Source organism: Peromyscus eremicus, chromosome 8b (genome assembly GCF_949786415.1).
Source record: "Peromyscus eremicus chromosome 8b, PerEre_H2_v1, whole genome shotgun sequence".
Taxonomy (NCBI): domain Eukaryota; kingdom Metazoa; phylum Chordata; class Mammalia; order Rodentia; family Cricetidae; genus Peromyscus; species Peromyscus eremicus.
In genome coordinates, this window is record NC_081424.1 from 19,647,119 (window position 1) to 19,668,619 (window position 21,501).

Below are 21,501 nucleotides of genomic sequence, written 5' to 3' on the forward strand. Positions count from 1 at the left end.
TGAGCCACCATGTGGTTGCTGGGAGTTGAACTCAGGACCTGGAAGAGCAGCCAGTGCTCTTAACCGCTGAGCCATCTCTCCAGCCCATTCTTGCTAGCTCTTATAACTTAAATGATCCTGTTTCTCTTCATTTGTGTTTGTCCCGGGTCTTTTTGCCTTTCTTTCTATATATCTTACTTCACTGCTTCTCGTGTCTGGCTGGCTGGCTGACTTCTGGCCCCAAGTGTGTACCTCTCTTTCTCCCTCATTCTCTCCTTCTCTCTTGAGCCTAGGTTTCTCCTCCCACCTATTCTCTTTGCCTGCCAGCCCTACCTATCCCTCTCCTGCCTAGCTATTGGCCGGTCAGCTTTTTTATTAGACCAATCAAGTGTTTTAGGCAGGCAAGACGAAACTATTGCGACATATCTTTACATAAGTAAACAAATGCAGCATAAACAAATGTAACATATTGCTACATTGTTAATAAAGGCAGCAGAAGCAAGTGTAACACATCTTTACCTAGTTAAAGTAATATTCCACAACAGTCACCAAGTGTCAAATACTCTGGGACACTTAAAATACAACAATGAATGAACAAAACTCCCATATCAGGCCAGGCATGGTATACTGTGTATAATCCCAGCACTCAGGAGTGAAGGCAGGAGGATCAGGAATTCAAGTTTATCCTTAGCTCCATAGCAAGTTCAAGATCAACCTGGGCTACATAAGCTCCTGCCTCAAAAGTAAAAGCCGCCTCATCAAGTAGCCTATGACCACCTGAGTGTTTTGTTCTGCAATGCTCATCTTTAGAGAAAGATCTGCCATGGAAGGGGCTGGACCTTAAAATGCTGTCAGTCACACTGAATGAAGAAATCTGACATGCGCCCTGATGTGTGTGCTGTGTAAAGAAGGGGAAACAGACAGGAAGAAAAGAACACTGAAAGAGAGACCTCCCCCCCACCTGAGATGGAGATTATTTAAAGAGAGACATAAAAAGAGTTACCTTGGTGATCTAGAGATACAAGTACTGGGAATCACAGAAGAATATTGTATAAATGAAAATCCTAAGAAAGTCGCAAAGTATTAACAAGAAGTCAATGACCTCCATTTGACCTACAAATCTAATATAAAACAATGCATCCTATAAGAGTGGTTTGAACTAGATAAGGTGATTCGAAAGCATGAAGGAAAAGCTAATGGGAAGAGTGTAATGAAGGGAGGAACTAGATTTATAAAATGCTGCAATACAAAGCTTCAATAAATTGAGCTGACAAAGTGGGTCAAGGATGGAACCCAGAACAACCTGAGAAGGTTGAGCAAACAGCAAGAGAAGCTTTGGTTGCACAGTATAAAAAAGGGCTTTCTGACTTCAAATGGAGTTTTCAAAAGATGGCTGGAGTGTGGTACTGTGGGAACCTATCCTATACGTAAGGACCCAAAGCTTGGACAGGGTGTTCAAACAGAGACTTCATTTACCCTAGCACAAAGGAAATTTGAGCAGTTTATGAGAAATCTAGAAATAAATCTAGAATGTAAAAATTTAATTATAGTTTGTGGTGGTTTGAATGAAAATCGCCCCCAAAGGGAGTGGCAGTATTAGGAGGTGTGGCCTTGTTGAAGTAGGTGTGGCCTTATTGGAGGAAGTATGTCACTGTGGGGGTGGGCTTTGAGGTCTCTTTGGCTCAAGCTTCACTCAATGTGACACTCAGACTGCTTCCTGTTGCCTGCAAGTCAAGATGTAGGATACCCAGCTACTTCTCCAGCACCATGTCTGCCCGTATGCCATCATGCTGCACCGTGATGATAATGGATTAAACCTCTGAGAATGTAAGCCAATGAAATGGTTTTTCTTTATAAGAATTCCCATGGTCATCGTGTCTCTTCATAGCAATAGAAACCCTAACTAAGATAAGTTTAATACAGCCATGGTTGTATTGTGTAAGTTATTGCCCAAGAGACAGCAGGATGCTGACGGAGGTTGTTCTCACAGTAACTCTTAGGAAACCACATGACAAAGAATGCTCTTGAACAGAATGGCATCACATGGTGAAAAGTGAGATGCAGAACTGTCTATTGAGAGAGAGGAGGACCATCAAAGGCACAAGGATGCAATTCAATGATTGCAGTCAGTGCATATGACAAGGAGATGGATGATAAGCTGCTGGAATATTTGCTGAGTGAGCCTGACTTAACTTTTCATAAAACCAATCAAGAGAATGCTGGTGCTCAGGATGCTGACATGAAACAAGAATGCACATAGAGCCGGGCGGTGGTGGCGCACGCCTTTAATCCCAGCACTCGGGAGGCAGAGCCAGGCGGATCTCTGTGAGTTCGAGGCCAGCCTGGACTACCAAGTGAGTTCCAGTAAAGGCGCAAAGCTACACAGAGAAACCCTGTCTCGAAAAACCAAAAAAAAAAAAAAAAAAAAAAAAAAAAAGAATGCACATAGAGGCAGAAGACGGATTCGTTTCCGCTCTCTGGATACAGAGTCCAATCTCCTCGTGTCAATGAAAACAGAACATGGCTTCGAGAGGTGCTACAGAGCAAGGAATCATGGGATTTGTGACTTTTTGAACATAGGAGGCTGGCCAAACATGGAGCTGGTAACAGCAGACTTCGCATTTGCTCAGCGTTTATAAACAGGACAAGGGCAGAAAATAAATATTATTTGAGATACATGTAACCATAGGCGGCAATCAACTGACATAGGAGCCAAACTCCACCAGAAATAGAACACAATTTTAGATACAATACATGGAGACTTCATAAGGAAAGCTTTTGTTTTTCATCACGTAGCTAGGTTTTCCCCTTATATTACAGACTCAAAGTTCACTAATGGAGGCCGTTCTTATTTCTAACCTTCATCTTCTGTGAGGAAAGCATGCGCCAAGACACAGACTGAATGTTCTTTCCTCCCTCTCCCTCTTCGACAGGGGAGAGCCGAGATACATTTTTTGACAGTCTCGCTAACAGAGGGAAACATTTCACACTGCATTATCAGCTCTGCCATCTGTCTTGTCCCAAAGTTCACCAGCTGCTACAGGAATACGTTTACTTGGTGTCATCACTTAAGACCTTTTTTTGGTCATTAAAAGAGGTGAGGTGTCACTAGGTTGTTGAGTGGACTACCGGATGGATGTCAGACATGGGACTGAATGCGGTTGTAATGTGAATGTAGGTTATACATGGTCAGCATGTAGGTCACAGTGTGGCCCACAAATATTGGCATCATTGTCTTATTGTCCATTCCTTGCTTTTTGACAACTGGATTGATTATTCAACCCACCAGGATCAACTTTGAATATCCTACTCCATTCTCCCTAGGCAAACTTGTGTCCTTGAAATTTTTTTCCAAAAATGTTGAAGAGTTTTCAAAAGAATTTACTTATGTCTTCTATTTCTGTATTTTTGAAGTGGAGCTTATACTTCTTCTTTTTTTTTTTTTTTTTTTTTTTTTTTGGTTTTTCGAGACAGGGTTTCTCTGTGTAGCTTTGCGCCTTTCCTGGGACTCACTTGGTAGCCCAGGCTGGCCTCGAACTCACAGAGATCCGCCTGGCTCTGCCTCCCGAGTGCTGGGATTAAAGGAGTGCACCACCACCGCCCGGCTGAACTTACACTTCTTAATCAGAGCCCCAATATGCATATTGAGCAGCTGAGATTCATGAAAGTCTTTCTCCTACCTTATAAAGGTTCGGGGTTTATGGAAAACACGTTACTCCTCATGAACCTCTGAACTCTTTGGACAAGAAAGGAAATCCTAGTACCTTTTAGATGCTAAGAAAAGGGTGAAGCTTCCTGATAAGACTATGTATGAAAGCACAATTATATATGGTGTGATGCTCTTTTAAAACATTAGACACACCTTATGGGAGCTAAAAGCACAAACTTTGGCATTAGACAGAACTGGGTCTGAATTCTGCTGTACAGTCTCCAGAAGGTTGCTCAGCCTCCCCAAGACTGTTTAAGCATCTGTGAGCTGAAGCAGATGGGATGTTGCTAAAGCAAAAAGTGGCACGAAAGGAAAATTTGGCAATGTGTATAAGAAGCTGGTATGGTACCGGCGTTAGTGTTTGATGCTGCAACAAACACCTGGTCAAAAACATCTTGAGCGAGGCATGATTTATTTGGGCTTGATCTGGAACTTTGGTGAAACAGTATGTGATGGCGGAAAGGTACTTGGAACAAAGTTGCCCATCTGATAGAGGCCAGGAAGCAGAGAAAGACAGAGCACTGGCCCTGACAGCCTTCCTCTTCCTCTTCCTTCCATGTGGAGGTATTCCGTGTGGAATCTCAGCCCATTGGGTGGCGCTGCTCTGCCTTAGGTAGGGTTTCTATTATTTTGATAAAATACCATGACCAAAGGCAATTTGGGAAAGAAAGGATTTGTTTCATCGTACACCTCCGGGTAACAGTCCATCACTGAGGGAAGTCGGGGCAGGAACTCAAGCAGGGAAGGAACCTGGAGATAGATCTGAAGCAGAAGCCATAGAGGAATGCTCATTATGAGCTTGCTCACTCCTCATGGCTTGTTCAGCCTGCTTTGTTACACAACTCAGGACCACAGGCTAAGGGTTGACATGACCCACAGTGGGATGGGCCTTCCCACATAAATCATTAATTGTGAAAATATCCCCACAGTCTTGCTCAGAGACTAATCCGGCAAGATGATTTTCTCAGTTGAGGTTCCCTCTTCTCAAATGACTCTAGTTTGTGTCAAATTGACAAAACAAACAAACAAACAAACAAACAAAAAAAACTCACCAGGACATGTCCTCATTCAGGGCAGGTCTCTCTACCCTTAGCTAGTTGTCTCTGGAAAAGCCCTCACAGACATACCTAAAAATAAACCTTATTACCCAATGAGGTATTTGTGGTGACTCATACTGATTATCAATTTGACAGGATCTAGAATCGCCTAGGAAACAAGCTTCTTGGATACACCTGTTGGAGATTATCTAGAGTAGGTTAGTCTCTGGGCATCATTGTGAGGGACTGATTAGGTAATCGAGGTGGGAAGACCTACCCACTGTAGGTGCTACCATTCCATAGGCTGGCGTCTTAGAGTGGACACAAAGGAAAAAACGGGCTGAGCATCATCTTCCTCTGCTTCCTGACTGTACATGAGATATGATCAGCTGCTTCCAGTTCCTGACTCCCTGACGTCTCCACCGTGACGGACTGTACTGTGAGCCAAAATAAACCCTTCCTTCATTAAGTCTGCTCTTATCAGGGTATGTTTTCAATATTCAAAACATTTATTTAGTCAGGGGTGGGGGGGAATACATGTGCTATGATATTCAGTGGACAACTTGCTAGAGTCTTCCTCCATGTGGGTCCTGGGAATTGAACTCGGGTCACCAGACTTATCAGCAAGTACCATTACCCAATACACCATCCTGCTGGCCCTTATCAGGGTATTCTGTCACAGCAAGGAGACAAGTAGCTAATATGACACAGTAGTTCTCATGAGTCAAGTTCACAATCAAGGTTTGTCATCAATATTCCTACATACAGTAAGGAATGATACTTAATTCGATTAGTGTCATTAATGATATGTAGCTCAGTTAGTTACCTTGCTCTTCACTGGGACTCAAACCCTCTTGCTTGTTTTCAGTCCCAGTGTCTGAGATTCCTATGGTTGCTTCCCTCCTGTGCGCTGGGCAAACATAATAATGGTGGCAGCAGCATATGGCAGGGACTATTCATTTTGTGGTAGACAAGAAGCAGTAATAAAGATAGCACAGAGCTCGGGACAAGGCAGCCCAAGGACACCCCACCCCCAGCGACCAATTTCCTCCAGCGAGGTCCCGCTCCTGAAATTTCCACAACCTCAGAAAATAGAGCCACCATCTGGGCCAACCTCACAGTTATTTTATTATCTTCCTCCAAAATCCCTTCGGGGTAGATACTTTATATGTGGCCCATAACAGTAAGAGTACAAGCCTTACTTTGTAGGTGCCACAGTGAGTAATAAGTTCATGCCTGGCCATCTTGGCCTGAAACTGAATTCCTAACTCTCCTCACATAAATGTCAGAAGTGAGTGAGACATTAAGGGAACCAAGATGCCCCTTGGGTATAAGGCTCACAAGTGGATACTTCTTATTTTAATTAAAAAAAACCCACCTTGACAGCAAAACTAAACTATCTCCCTGTTTCAGGATCCCAGAATTTGCTTCTATGGAACAGTCATTATCTTATTCCAAGATCTTCCAAGGAAACAGGGCCCACAGCTTCTCGTTTTGATGGGGGGCAGGGGGTTATTATTATTGTCGGTTTATGTGTGTGTGCACATGCGCACATGCATGCTATGAGGAGGCACACTTGTCATGGCACTCTTGAAGGGGTGAGAGGGCAACTCTGTACAGTTTGTTCTCTCCTTCGACCTTTCCACGGATCCCAGAGACCAAACTTGGGTTGGTACGTTTTCATGGCAAGTGCCTCTACCTGCTGACCCATCTTACTGTGCCCACAACTTCTAAAATAAAGAACCTTATTTAATGTTTAGTAACAGCCTCCTCATAAACCTACAAATTTCATGTGAATCATTTGTTCTCTGGTTTAAGGCCAGCCATCTCAAGTTTAACTCGGATTTTATTAATACCTAGAGTGGTCCCAAACCAAATTTCAGCCAGAAATCTAGACAAATGAGCTATTGTTTTTCGTTTTTTGAGACAGGGTTTCTCTGTGTAGCTTTGTGCCTTTCCTGGATCTCACTCTGTAGAGCAGGCTGGCCTCGAACTCACAGAGATCCACCTGCCTCTGCCTCCCGAGTGCTGGGATTAAAGGCGTGCGCCACCACCGCCCGGCTGAGCTATCTTTTAGTACAAGTGTGTAGACCTAGCTCTCAGTGATCAGGGGTGAGCAGTTGACATGCAGGAGAGAATGACATCACACGTGAGGCTGGAGACTTGCCGGCAGTGTTTACTGAAAGGTACAGCCCACGTTCATTCCAGACAGCTGTCGCACACTGAGTTGTGTGTCCTGAATCAGAAACGAGCAATATTTTACAGATCAGCAGATTGAAAGAAATTGTCATGTGAGCTGTTTTGTGTAGAACATTTTGCCTTTTGGGCCGGCTACACTCCAGAGGTTTGATTTTAGGAGTCATTAGCTCCTTCTCTTTAGAATGGGTTTTGCTTCCCCATTCATCCTCTGGGATGTCACAGCCACAGGGTGTAGGATTAATTGATCAGGGAAAGGACATAAAATCCTCTGAAGCCAGTGGTGAGGGGCAGGTGACTTTCTTCTTCATCTCACGTGTTCGGTGAGTATCAGTCCCTTTGTTCATTAGACACAAAAATCAGCGAAATGCCCAGTCACCCTGCCGCAGACTAGATCACCTTGCTTAAGACCCTCTAAAGTCTTTACACTGAACTAGGTCAAAGTTCTTGGAGTATTTTTTGTTTGAAACATCATCTCTTGATTATTGTGCCCCTTCTAACAGAAAAATGGTGAAAAAATGTTGATAATTCATGGGATTAGGTGTGACTTGATAAACTTTATTTATATGTGTTCTAACCAAAGCTTTATGCCTAATTTATATTCACAGATCTCTGATCCTTGGAGCAGGGTTCTCTGAACTACTCTGAGATATACTTTCCTGTTCTCATCCAGACCTCAGAACAGAGATATTACATGAGGTGTGGCATGGAGGGAGATACATAAATGATTAGGACAATTTCTTGAGGGAGGAATCTCATGGGCCAGTATCCTTGTAAATGTATTTTTGGAAGGGCAAAAGTTCCCACTGTGGAGGCCAGAAGGTGGCTGAAGTCATAGCCCTGCCTGCCACTACTGATCCTGTGTGATTGCCTAGACTCCTCTGAGCCCCAGTCTATTGGTGAAATTATTAAGGCAACTCCACGTAGTTAAAAGGAGAACTCTGCTCGGTCTACCTTCAGCATCCAGGGTCCAGGAACCAAGAGAACTGACACATCCTGATCTTGGGTCTTCAGGGTCCTCTCTCGGCCCCGCCTTGTAGGCATGAGAGTTACCGAAGCCTCAATGGGGATTGGAACTTCCAGATCAAAGCTGGAATGGCTACCCACTACACCAGTCTCCTCCTATCTGTAACCTGCTCGGTAGTTGTTACACCTGATTTCCTGGTGGGGGCCAGTCTGCACCAAGGACAAGGCTACTTTTAAAAGCAAGTGCCCATGGAGCTTTATACTGTCATCCACCTCTCCATCCATCATTGGACCAGGTCCTGACAGATTTATTTCTTCCCGTTTGAATTACGTAGTACGTGGCAGCTGGGAGTTAGCGTGCCAAACTCGATACCAGAAAACCTCTGCTGTCCAGACAAGGCGCAGTCAATGCTCTCAACCACTGAGCCATCTCTCCAGTCCCCCACCCCTTTTGTAAAACAGGGTGTCTAGTTGACCTGGAACTCAACAAGTAGGCTAGGCTAGCTAGCAAGCTCTAGGGACTCGCTTCCTTGGTGGTTTGAATAAGAATGCCCCCCCCCCGCCCCCCAGTGCATACATTTGAATGCTTAATCATGACAGAGTGGCACTATTTGAGAGAGAACAGAAGGATTAGGAAGTGTGGCTTTATTGCAATAAGTGTGGCCGAGTTGGAAGAAGTATGTCCTTTGGGGGTGGACTTAGAGGTTTCAAAAGCCCATACCAGCCTCAGTGTCTCTCCGTCTCTCTCTGCGTGTGTCTCTGTATCTCTCTGTCTCTCATTCTGCCTGCAGATCAAGATGTAGCTCCAGTGCCATGTATGCTGCCATGATCCTACCATGATGATAATGGACCAACATTCGGAAACTGTAAGCAAGCTCCAATTAAACGGGTTCTTTTATAAATGTTGCCTCGGTCATGGTGTCTCTTCCCAGCAACGGCAGTGACTAAGACGCAACTGTCATCACCTTCCAGGTGCTGGCATTGAAAGTGTCAGGTCCTGTGGCTCAAACTCAAGTCCTTGTGCTCACAAAGCAAGCCCTTTGCTGACAACCACCTCCCCAGCTCAGGATTCGTGTCCTTTCACTCCTTTTTTTTCTCCTTGAACTCCCCCGTAATCTCCTTTCTCCGATGTTCTCAACCCTTTCTTCCTTCTCAGTTCAGTCTTCGGCAACAAGAGCCTGTTCACACACAGGCAGCATCACCATTCTGAGTTCTGGTTAGGGTCGGCTCCTCTGCAGAAGGAACCTGTCAAGGCAACTGTGTCTACAGTACAGGCAGGAGTGTCCAGGAGAACATGGGCACACCCTGTGAGGTTCCTCTTCTACCGTAGCCAGGAGCTCCTGTGCAGATAAAACCACAACATACAGCCTCAGGACTATAATGTACTACTCACTTATCAATCGTAACTTACTACTTATTGATCAGTCTTTCTCCATCCCTTCTTCCCGTGAATACAGCAACTGACGTTCCACTCTCAACTCTATAAGAATGACACTTTTAGTTTCCACATGTGTTACTTTTGTTTATGTTGCATTTTTTTTTTAACTCCGTGAAGCTGTGTTACTGTGCCTGTCTAAAACACCTGATGGTCTAATAAAGAACTGAATGGCCAATAGCAAGGCAGGAGAAAGGTGGGACTGGCAGGCAGAGAGAATAAATAGGGGAAATCTGGGAAAAAAGAAAGAAGTGGCCAGAGAAGGAGGAGGACCCCAGAGGCCAGCTACCCAGCTACCCAGCAAGCCACAGAATAAGAGTAAGATTTACAGAAGTAAGAGAACAGGAAAAGTCCAGAGGCAAAAGGTACATGGGATGATTTAAAGTTAAAGAAAGCAGGCAAGAAACAAGCCAAGCTAAGGCCAGGCATTTATAAGTGATAATAAGCCTTCCTGTGTGTTTACTTGGGAGCAGGGTGGCAGGCCCCCAAAGAGACAAAAGAGTTTTAAAAAAAAAAAAAACGTAAGTGTATTAGTCAGCTTTTCATTAATATGACAACATGGCAGAATGCCTTTTTTAAGTGAGATGATCTATTTGAAAAGAGGAAGGGGTGTCCTCCTGGCTCTGTCAGGGGATGTGGCTTAGAATGTGCAAGGTTCTGGGTTCAGTTCGCAGCATTGGCAAACAAAACAAAACAAAAAACCTAAATAAACAAAAATAAATTCAAAGAAGGGTTTTCTGGCTCTTGGGTTTGGAAGGTTCAGTCCATGTCATTGGCACTGCTCTTTGGGGCACATGGCAAGGCATATATCACAGATAAGCAACTAGTTGCCTCATGGCCCCAGGGAAGCAATAAAAAGAAGCAGAGGGTTAAGGTTCCTAATGTCCCAGCTACTGGCATACCCCTATATGACCAAAGACTTCCAACCAGGCCCCAGCTTGTAAAAGTTCCACTATCTCCTGAATGCCATAGGCTGGGGACCAAGCCTTTATTTATTACATAGACTTCTATGGGAAAATCATGCAAACCACAGTGTTACCTGCAAGTAAGATCATGTGACACTTAACTTTCTGTGCCTGGCTTACTTCATGGAATAAAATTATCTATAGTTCCATCCCTGGTGTAGCAAGTGAAGAATTTAATTCTTGATTATGCCGAGTTCTGTTGTGTATATGTGCTGGGATTTCTCTACTTATCAGCTTCATGGATGGACAATTTCTTGTCTATAATAAAAAGGGCTGCAATTATGGGAGTTTAGCTGTCTTCTGAAATGACTTCACATACATGTGGAGCTGGATATTTCTGGAACATATAATGCTTCTATGTTTTAAAGATACCACCATCTTGCAAAGCTTGTCCAACATATTGTTCTTTGTGTGAGAAAGGAAAAGCAGACAGACCTTGCCTCTTAAGCAGTTTTTCAGGCTGACAGCCTGCTGGGTGAGTGAGGCGTCACCATCTGAATATTGGAGAAAAGGGTGGCTAATTTCTCAGTGGTGGAGAGAGAAGGGTAGGCCTGAGAAAGGGGAGCTTCCTTCACCTTACTTTTCAGCCAAGATCAGGAATCTCTGTCAATCTGCATATTGTAATTTTACCTGATTTTTCTTGAGCCTTTGTTTTATTTTTAAGAATGAAGATATAGTTGCTGTGCTTAAGATCCAGAATGGTGGATTTCCTTGGCAGTGACTGTGGGAAGAGCTGACCACTGTAACATGAATTGCTAAAGAGTCTTATTAATAAAAAAAAAAAAACCCAGAGCGAGATATTGGGGTGAAAGTTGAAAGATCAGAGAAGTAGAAAAAAGCCAGCCACATTCTTATGGCTAGGAAATCCTCAGCCCAAGAGAGAGCTACTTCCTGTATACTCATGCCTATATACCTTTCTGTGCCCTACCATCTCACTTCCTCTCTCCACCCAGCTACATCACTTCCTCTTTCCGCCCAGCTCTGTCATTTCCTCTTTCTGCCCAGCTCTATCACTTCCTGTACAGATCTCCAGACCTCTATGGTTAACTAGCACTAGGATTAAAGGCAGGTGCCACCACGTCTGGCTCTGTTCCCAGTGTGGCCTTGAACTCACAGAGATCCAGATGGATCTCTGCCTCCTGAATGCTAGGATTAAAGGCATGTGGTACCACTGCCTAACCTCTATGTTTAATATAGTGGCTGGCTTTTTCCTCTGATTCCCAGGCAGGCTTTATTTGTTAAGGCACAAATAAAACATCACCACAGACCACATGCTCTTCCCACCTGTCCAGATTCTGTGTTAAGACCCCTGCTACTTGCAGTGACGTATCCCAGTGCTCACTACCACCCTGCTCTCTGCCAACCACATTTTCTCTGGGAACCTATCCACTGAGCCTGCTTCCCACGGGCCCCTCCAGGCTGCCTGTCCCACTGTAGTTAACTGGGTTATAGCTGGCCATATCCCAGGAGACGTCAACAACTGACGGGTCAACACTTCAGAAGACAGAGCATCTTATTAGAGTGAAATGCTAATTAGGACAGGAATTCTTGGAATGCAGCAGCAAGCAGAGGGTTTGGACAGTGGGGAATGTGGAAGCATTATATTAAGGAATTACTCTGTGAGCAAAATATAGAATTAGATGCCTCAATCTGAAGAGAAAATAATAGCTGCTGGTTTCACGAAGCCTGGAAATTTTACAATTTTGTTGTTGTTGTTGTTGTTGTTTTCGTAATTTGGACTGTGATAAAATACACAGCGTAGAATTTGCCATGCTAACCAGTTTTAAGTATACGGTTCACTGGCATCAAGTACCTTCAGATCACTGTGAACCACCAGCCACCGCTAGAGCTGTTCTCATCTTGTACAACTGAAACTCAAAACCATTGAATTATTAGTTCAGCTTTATCTCTTGATCGACCCCTGGCATCCATCATCCTATGTCCATTTGTCACTATGAATATGACTGTTAAGTGTGAGTATACTGATACACTAACTGTCCTTTTGTGACTGCTTTATTGTATTTAACTTTGTGGTGGTTTGACTGAAAATGGTCCTCATAGGCTCATAGGGAGGGGCACTTTAGGAGGTGTGGCCTTGTTGGAGTAGGTGTGGCCTTGTTGGAGTGGGTGTGGCCTTTTTGGAGTAGGTGTGGCCTTGTTGGAGTGGGTGTGGCCTTGTTGGAGTAGGTGTGGCCTTGTTGGAGTAGGTGTGGCCTTGTTGGAGGAAGTGCGTCACTGGGGGTGGGCTTCTTGGTTTCAGATGCTCAAGCCAGGACCAGTGTTTCACATTCTCTTCTTGCTGCCTGCTGATCTGGTTATAGAACTCTCATTGTCTTTCTCCAGCGCCATGTCTGCCTGGCGCCTCCATGCTTCCCACCATGACAATAATGGACTAAACCTCTGAAACTGTAAGCCAGCCCCAATTAAATGTTTTCCTTTATAAAAGTTGCCATGGTCACAGTGTCTCTTCACAACAATAGAAACACTAAGACAAACATCTTGTCTTTAAGGTTCATCCATATTGTAGCAAATCCTTACATTTTAAGGATGCACAACATTCCATCTGGTCCAAACCACACTTTCTGTATCTGTTCCTCTGCCAACAGACACTTGGGTGGCCTCTTAGATATTATGGTATAAACTGATAACCTGATACACACTTGGGTGTGATAGCTATTCTTGGTTGTCAACTAGACTCCATCTAGAATCAACCGAAACCCAAAAATGGGGCACAGCTGTGAGGGATTTTTGCTTAATTTGAAATGGGAAGATCTGCTTCTAATCTGGATAGTTAAGGTGGAAAGACCCACCTCTAATCTGGGCCACACCTTCTGCTGACTGCCCACGTAAGGACATAGAAGAAAGAAGCTTTTGCTCTTTGCCTGTTTGCTTTTGCCTCACTAGCAAGTCCTTCACTGATATTACAGTCTACTTCTTTGGAATTTCATCTTATACTGAAGACCAGCTAGACATTCAGTCTTGTGGAATGAACAACTACTGGATTCTTGAACCTTCTATTCAGAGGCAGCCATTGTTGGATTAGCTGGACCACAGCCTTTAAGTCATTCCAATAAATTACACACACACACAGAGAGAGAGAGAGAGAGAGAGAGAGAGAGAGAGAGAGAGAGAGAGAGAGAGATTCATTCTATAAATTCTGTTACTCTACAGAACCCTGACTAATACAATGGGTAAACAGATATCTGCTTGAATTTTTACTTTCTCTTAGGCTTATAACCAGAATTGGAATTAATGGGCCATGCAATGTCTTCTTTTAATTTTTTGAGAAATTCTCATGCTAATTTCCATAGACATGACAACATTTTGCATTTCCACCAATAGCACATAAGAGTTCAGATGTTGGCAAGCTAGGGGAAGGCAGCCAGAGGACACCAGCCTGGCCCATTGCTGCACCAGCATGGCCAGGGTGGGTGCTACTACAATGAGCAAGTATGTGGTGGAGAGATGAGAGAGAAAGAGAAACAGCGGTTTGTTTACTATGAAAAGAGGTGGAGCTGGAGGTTCAATGGCTGTGAGGAACAGCCTGATATGAGAGGCCTGTGCTGCCACCTGAAGCCATGGTGATGCCTAGGCCTGTGCTGCCACCAAGGGCCATGTCTGGCTCTGTGGCCCTACTGCAGCGAGGGTCTGTGTCAATGTCTATGGCCCATGTTACTACCAAAGGCCATGCAGATATTCATTCCGTGCTGAGCTGGACCCACTCGTTGCCCACTGAGGCACCCAAGAGAGCTGGCCATGTTTCAATGGGGCAGCCTGAGAGTACTGGCCCTGATAGTGTAAGGGCAGGAGAGCTGGCCTCAGTGGCAAGGGCATGGAAGAACTGGCAGGCTGACCAACTTAGCTGCCACACAGGCCCAGACACAGGACTTTGAGTTGGCCTACCCCAACATCTACCCTACCTATGAGCTGCTGTAGCATGTGAAAGGGCTGGTCCTGCAGAACCATAGCCACAAGAACTCCATGACTCAGGGCAACAGCAGGATGTCTGAGAGGAGTCTCTGTGAGGGTCCAGTATCGATGGTGTGCCAGAAGCCAGTGGCCTTGAACCAGACCAATGACCCATTGCAATGAATAATTGCAAGTAAAGCCATTTGGACAAAAGGGTATACTGTGTGACACACCACAGCTTCCATGGGGAGATTATTTTTATTTTATTTTACTTTGGGGTGGGGTTACAAGGGTGTAGGGCAGATATAAAAGGACTGAGAAATGAGTGGGATTAGGGTATACAATTTGCAATTCTCAAAGAATCAATAAAAAAGTTCTGACATCTTTACATCCTTTTAAGCATGTGGGGTTTTATTTTAAAGTCATTTAGTTATTTGTTTATGATGATGTGTTGCATGGTGTACACATGTCAAGGTGCATGTTTAGAGGTGAGGACATCTATACGAATCAGTACTCTTCTGCCATTTGGGTCCTGGGGATCAAACTTAGATTGTCACCCTTGGCAGCAAGTGCCATTACACACTGAACCATCTCACCAGCCCTCTAAATTTTATTCTCTGATAAAGATCTTGCCATTTCCTTTTCCACGTGGGAATACCGTTCAACTTTACTGATTCCACATCTCTGATTTCTTCATGGTCACTAATTTGTGACCAGGCATTCAAAACAACAAATTTTACAATAAGTATAGTGAAGACCTTTTAACAGTTAGGAGGCAAAAATACAAAACAAAACAAAAACAAACAAACAAAAAAAAACCCTCTTTTTTTCAGTAGAAGAATTGAACTTGCTAATTTTGAAAATGTTTTTATTTGCATGCAGAAGACCAAACATAGGGTCTCATGCACACTAAGTGATCAGTCTAACTACTTAACCGATTCTGAACATGTTACTTGCATGAAAATAGTTACAACTTTATTATCTTTATTTTGTCTTCCTTCAGAATTTCAGAAAACTTGTGTTCAAGGGTGATGATGACATAACACACTTGGATGCAAAAAATAAAGATCTTAAAGAAGATTTAAGAATAATAAAGTCTTTAGAAACATGAGAGAAAATATAATTATTTACAATAATTCATATTGAAATCATTCTACTAGTAAAACACTTTGAGCAGTAATGATACATTTTAAAAAAAAAAACTACTGGAAACAGAGATGTAGCTCAGCAATAGAGGGCTTGCCTGGGATTCATGAACATCTTGGATTTGACTCTAGAGTACTTAAAAAAAAAAGAGGTGAAATGTATCTAACTGACTTATTTACATATCTCACATGATCTATAAGAGTACTAGATGACAATAACATGATGTCATGACTAGACATGCTTAGATTTTAAAACAACCACTTTGGTTTTAGTAGTCTTGACTGCAAAAACAGATAAATCCTGGATTTGTGGCGCATGTGTGAACCTAGCACTCCAGAAGCAGAGCAGGGGGATTGCTGTAAGTTCAAGTCCAACCTGGTCTACATAGGGAGCTCCAGACCAGCCAGAGTGAGACTCTATCTCAAAAGAAAACAAAGACAAAAAACCTAGACATGATCATAAGCAGGAAAACTTCTGATTTTTAAGTTCATAAAAAGTCCATTTTTATCATATATCATCTATATCCCCAGGAAGCCTCTTAAATAGAAATTTGTGTGTAAGCCTACAGAGATGGTGTAGTGGATAAAGGTCTAACTACACAATCCTGGTGACCTGAGTTTAGATGCCCAGAACCCACAATTAAAAAGCAGATGCTGAAATGCAGATGTCTGTTATCCTAGCATGTCCTACAGGAAAATGGGGGTAGAGACAGGAGACGCAAAAAGGTCATGGGCCAGCCACTCTGACCCAGGCAGCTCCAGATAAGAGAGACTGTCTCAAACGGAGTAGAAGGCACCGTCTGAGGTTGTCTTCTGATCTCCACAAGTGTGTACTGTGACATATACATGCGCGCGCATGAGCGAGCGCAAGCGCAGAGAGAGAGAGAGAGAGAGAGAGAGAGAGAGAGAGAGAGAGAAACTCATGTGTAACTATTTCCAAGGTTCTAGTCATCTCGACATTCATGTTGAATGTGATCATTAGATGTAATTCATCTTCTATGCCTCTGACTGAGAAGGCTGCCACTGATTAAATGTGCATTTGAGCTGTTGCTCACCTGAGTGGAAACATTTCTTCTTTAGCCTTCTGTACCATTATCTAGTGTAGTAGTATACATTTTGTGTAATCTCTGAGATGACTTCAAGACCATCCCTACTCTAATTTCAAACATTGCCGTTTATGAATCCGTCTTTTAGCAAATAAAAAAAAAATACCCCCTGAAGTTTGGCTTTGACCCTAGATGGCTCGAGACTATCATGCTTACTTTTCCACTCTACAAATAAAAAGGGTTTTCCCATGCAAGTCATTTGTATGACCTTGAGCAGGGATTACGTTAACATCCACCATACTTCCTGTGCTAGCTAGTTAGATTTTTGTCAACTTGACACAAGCTGGAGTTGTTTGAGAAGAGAGAAGCTTAGCTGAGAAAAGGGCTCCATAACATTGGCCTGTAGGCAAGTCTAGGGGCGTGTTTTCTTGATTAATGATTGATGGGAGAGGGCCCAGCCCGCTGTTGGGATTGCCATCCCTGGTAAGGTAGTCCTAGGTTGTCCAATAAAGCAAGCTGAGCCTGTCACGGATACCAAGCCAGTAAGCAGCAGTCCTCCATGGCCTCTGCTTCAGTTCCTGCCTCCAGGTTGTCCTGTCCTGGCTTCCCTTGGTGATATACTGTGACTCAGACACAGGAGCCGAACAAAACCTTCCCTTCCAGGTTATTTTTGGTCACGGTCTTTATCGAAGCAATAGAGACCCAGCTAGGACACTCCTGTATGAGAAGAACGGGAGCCAAGTCTAATTTATAACTGCATCTTTAAAGCTCTGACAGCTCTGTGGAAGATGCCTCCGTCAGTCGAACCCACAGGCGAGTCAGCGCACACAAAGCGAACGGACTGTGTAGGGGTGAAGGAGACACCAGGTCCGTCTTCCTGCTTGCCCTTGTTCAGCGTGCGGTCACTGCTATGCCCTCCCTCGGCTGTTCTCCTTGTGGCTCTGCTCTCACTCTTGTGGTCAGCCATAGACACCCAATGTCTCTTCCTGCCATCCTTTCTCCAGTTACAACACGGGTCTCCGACACTGATTCCACAGCCCTCTTCTTCTCTTCCTTTCTTCTTTCCCCGAGTGCTTTTGAGGAAGAAGATCGTTGAAACCCATCACTCAGAGAGGTCTCTAGTGACAGTTGTCGGTGAGCATTGCCCCCCACCCCCAAATGGCCAACGGGCAAAGTAATGGTCAACAGAGAGACAGTGGAACTTAGTGCTGGGTCAAATAGAGAAGACCGGGGCCTGGGTTCAGTCTGCAACTTGATCAATGACAACTGAGATCCAATTAAGTATACTCATACAAAGAGGAAGTAATAAGAAGCTTAGGACAAAAAAAATATGAGACCCTCTTTCCACCCAATCTTCAAAACTCCACGCATGATTCTAGTTATCATAGCAATCTTTATTTCTTTGTATTTCACCTTTTATTCTCATTTTCTCATATTTATATGTCAGCACACCTAAGCATTTCTACTTTAAAAAATACACTTTGGAAAAAATACTCTATTATTCTTACATCTATCCACACAACCAGAATCTCTCGCCTAGACTACTATGATAGGGTCCAGACTGTTCACTTTGCTTCACCCCTGTGTCTCTTTGTTCTGTTTTCATCACAGCAGCCTTCTGTTTGAGCAAAGGAATCACACAATCCCCCCTTTGCTCAAATGCTTCCTTCACACCTTATGGGATAAAGTCCCAGGCTTTAAGAGGGTCCAAGGTCTCTGTGCTCTGTCTTTACAGCTTTCCTGACCTTTTCTCCTACTCCACCCCAACCAGCCACATGGACCTCCGCACTGTTCTTTGAACTTGCTTTCCGAGGAATTTCCTACATGAAGCCTTGGCAGGCATGCTTCCCTCTGCTTACTTAGGTGTCATCTCAGCTTAGGCTTCGAATGATCTCAGTTATCTTAATAATAAAATACAGTAGATTAATTTAAGAATACAATTTTATTTCTCTCAAGAAAATGCATAGAAATTAGTAAATACTGCCAAGCTCAGTATGTGGTACCCAGACTTGTTGGGGGACGGGGTGGGGGGTGGGATGGGGGGAGGTGTGACCATTTCCCAGTTACCAGGAAAAGGCCCCTGTCTTGATGCAGATGACCTGGAAGCTGTACACACTGCTCGTATCCCATTGGCTCAGACTTGGGGTGTTGCACATGGAACTGCCAGGAAGGTTGGGAAAGACAGATAGGAGCAGGCTGCCATTTGCTCAGTACACTGGGAAGGCTCCATCTACAAATGCAGTAGGAGGATTGGGGGCTCCGAAGGGAAAGTAGCAGGGTCTGAGAGAGCACTTCCTTGGATTCAGGATTTGCACAAGCACATTCTTTTCGAGAAAGCCTCACTTTCCAACGTTCTGGAACTCTCTATCTTCTTCCTCTCTTTTCAAATCATTCTCAGGAGATCTTATCAGCCAGTATGGTGCTATTTGCTTGTGTATGAATTCTCTTCCCTGGAATATAGACAGTAAACACCCAGAAGAAAGTGCAGTAACTCACAGAGAAAGGGATACTACCTTCGCCCTCTGCCTCATCTTCAGAACCTAGAGTCGGGCTTGGAACACAGCAGGCACTGAACAATATTTCTTGAATGGTTGGGTACAATGGTGTATGTGGTAATCCTTATACTCAGGAGGTTGGGGCAGGAGAATCATAAGTTTGAGGCCAACCTGGGATACATAGTGAGACAGTGTCGTGAAAGACCAAGTGCTGTGGATGATTGATTGATAAATAAAATACTGATTGGCCAGTAGCCAGGCAGGAAGTATAGGCAGGATTAGCAGAGAGGAGAACTGAGAAAACAGGAAGGCAGAGAGGAGAAGACACCAGCCCGCCGTCCAGCGAACATCATGTAAAGGCAGCAGGTAAAGCCACAGAACACGTGGTGACATACAGATTAACAGAAATGGGCTGAGTATAAGAGTAAGAGCTAGTCAATGGTAGGCCTGAGCTAATAGCTGAGCAGTTTAAATAATATAAGCGTCTGTATGTTTATTTTGTAAGTAGGCTACAGGACTGCCAGGGCTTGGCAGGACCCGGAAAGAAAAACTCTAGCTACAACCAAGAACTAGGATTATAGTTCAATGGGAGAATACTTACTTGGCATATGGCAGGCCCTGTGTTTGATCCACCCCTTTCCTAGCAAAAGATGACTTGTTGAATGGGAAAATGGAATGTGAAATTCATTTGAGATATAGCAAATACATAATGGTCTATGGCAGGAATGGGATTTTATTTATCTGAGAGTTGGAAGAATGCTAATGAAAATGTTCTGCAACACATTTCCTTTCTCTGGAAACAATCGTTAGAACAACTATTTGCTGCAAATATGAAAGGGAAATGAACATGTTGTTTTGGAGAAAACGTAAAATAATAATTGAACTGATGACTTGTTGTTTGGAATTGCTCACTGTTCCGCATTCCAATAAAAGCTAAGTGAACATTTGGTGTGAGTGCTCTCACTGAGTTGGAGAAGGGTGCTGGGAAACCTGGGGATCGAACTGGACAATGTTGGAGATTCCTGCCGCCTTTTTATACTTATCCATGTCTTGATTCCAAATGTGTGTGTGGGTAACCCTGCCCCTCCATATGGGAACCTTCCTTTAAAAGCCCCTGTTCCGACACTGGAGTTGGTGCCTGAATCTGAGGTACACCTTTCTAGCAATCTGACATTGTCCATGCGGGGTGTGGGGTTGGTGCATCCCCACCACAGCCTGCTCTAGGGGTGTCAGAGGGTTATTGGACTGGAGGATTCCAGGAGCTCCAAAAATCTGGGGCTCCACAGATCCCTCCCTTCCTTCAGGACACCCAGAACCCAGCTAGGAAAATGGTTTTCAGGTATTGTGAGTACTGAAGAAATGATGTCCTTTGTAGATGTAACAGTTATGACTATGAGACATGTCGGCTCCAGGCAGTACCAATCTACTTCAGAGAAAATATAGGCATTGAAGAAACTGCATACGGAGTTAACTTTCATTGTGGCAAAAGTTAGCCATTGAAAAACAAAGTATCCTCGAATCGACTGCTGACAAACAGGACAGACAGGACATGAAACAAAGGACTACCGATTCTTGCCAAAACAAGTGTGGTTGTGGCTTTAACAAAAGGCATCTTCTGAGGCCAGGACAATATGGCACCATCCCTGAAGTGGCCTTCGCAATCCGGAAAAGGTACCATGCCCTTTTCTTCAAAGGAAGCTGAACAGGCAGTGGGCTGATGGCTTCTGAAGTGCAATGGAACAGCAGCTGAAACAGTTATTCTTGAAGAATAACTAAGCTCACGCCTCTCAATAGCAGACTGGCATTAATAGAGGGATGTGGAGAAGAATGGGATTCCAAGATGAAGCCACACACACACAGCCAAGAAGAATGGACAGCTGAATTAAAAAAACATCAACCATTTCCAGAATTTAAAATCCTGAATCATGACATGACACTAGTGGAATTCAGGTGTTTCTGGGACATGGACTGCTCTCACAAAATGTGAGGTCAAACTGTTGACCTTGTGTACATCCTGCTTCACAAATGAGTCTGTCAGATATGCTAAGCCTATAGGCTGAAGATGATGCCCTAACACTGCTGAGAAACCTCAGGTGACTGTCCAGGCAGCTGACTGTTTCTGTGAACTCACATTTTTTTTGCAAGTTGCTTGCATGCACTTCCTGTTTTTATTTTTGTTAGGTTATATTATTTCTTTCTTGGGTCTCTGAGGGAGTTGAAGATTCGATAGTTATAGTTAAAGTTTAGATAGTTATGGTTTTCCTTATTAAGAATTTTAGAAAAGAAACTCACTAAAGAGTAAGTGTATAAATTTGAAAGACGTTATAAGATAGTTCTGTTAGTAATATAAGTTAGGATAGAAAGTGAATCAGGTACATTTTGGACTTACAAAAATAGAATAGATAATGGAATTATTTTCTCTGAATTTGTCAAATGCAAATGGACTAGACATTGTTTAGGTATTTATTGCTTATATATATGGTATATAGTTATTGTACTTTTGTATATAGTTTTTCTTATATTAGTTATAACTTTTTTTCTTTTTTCTTTTTATTAAAATAGAAAAGGGAAATATAGTGATATTTTATTTGTACTGAAATGTGATTTTATTTGTATGTT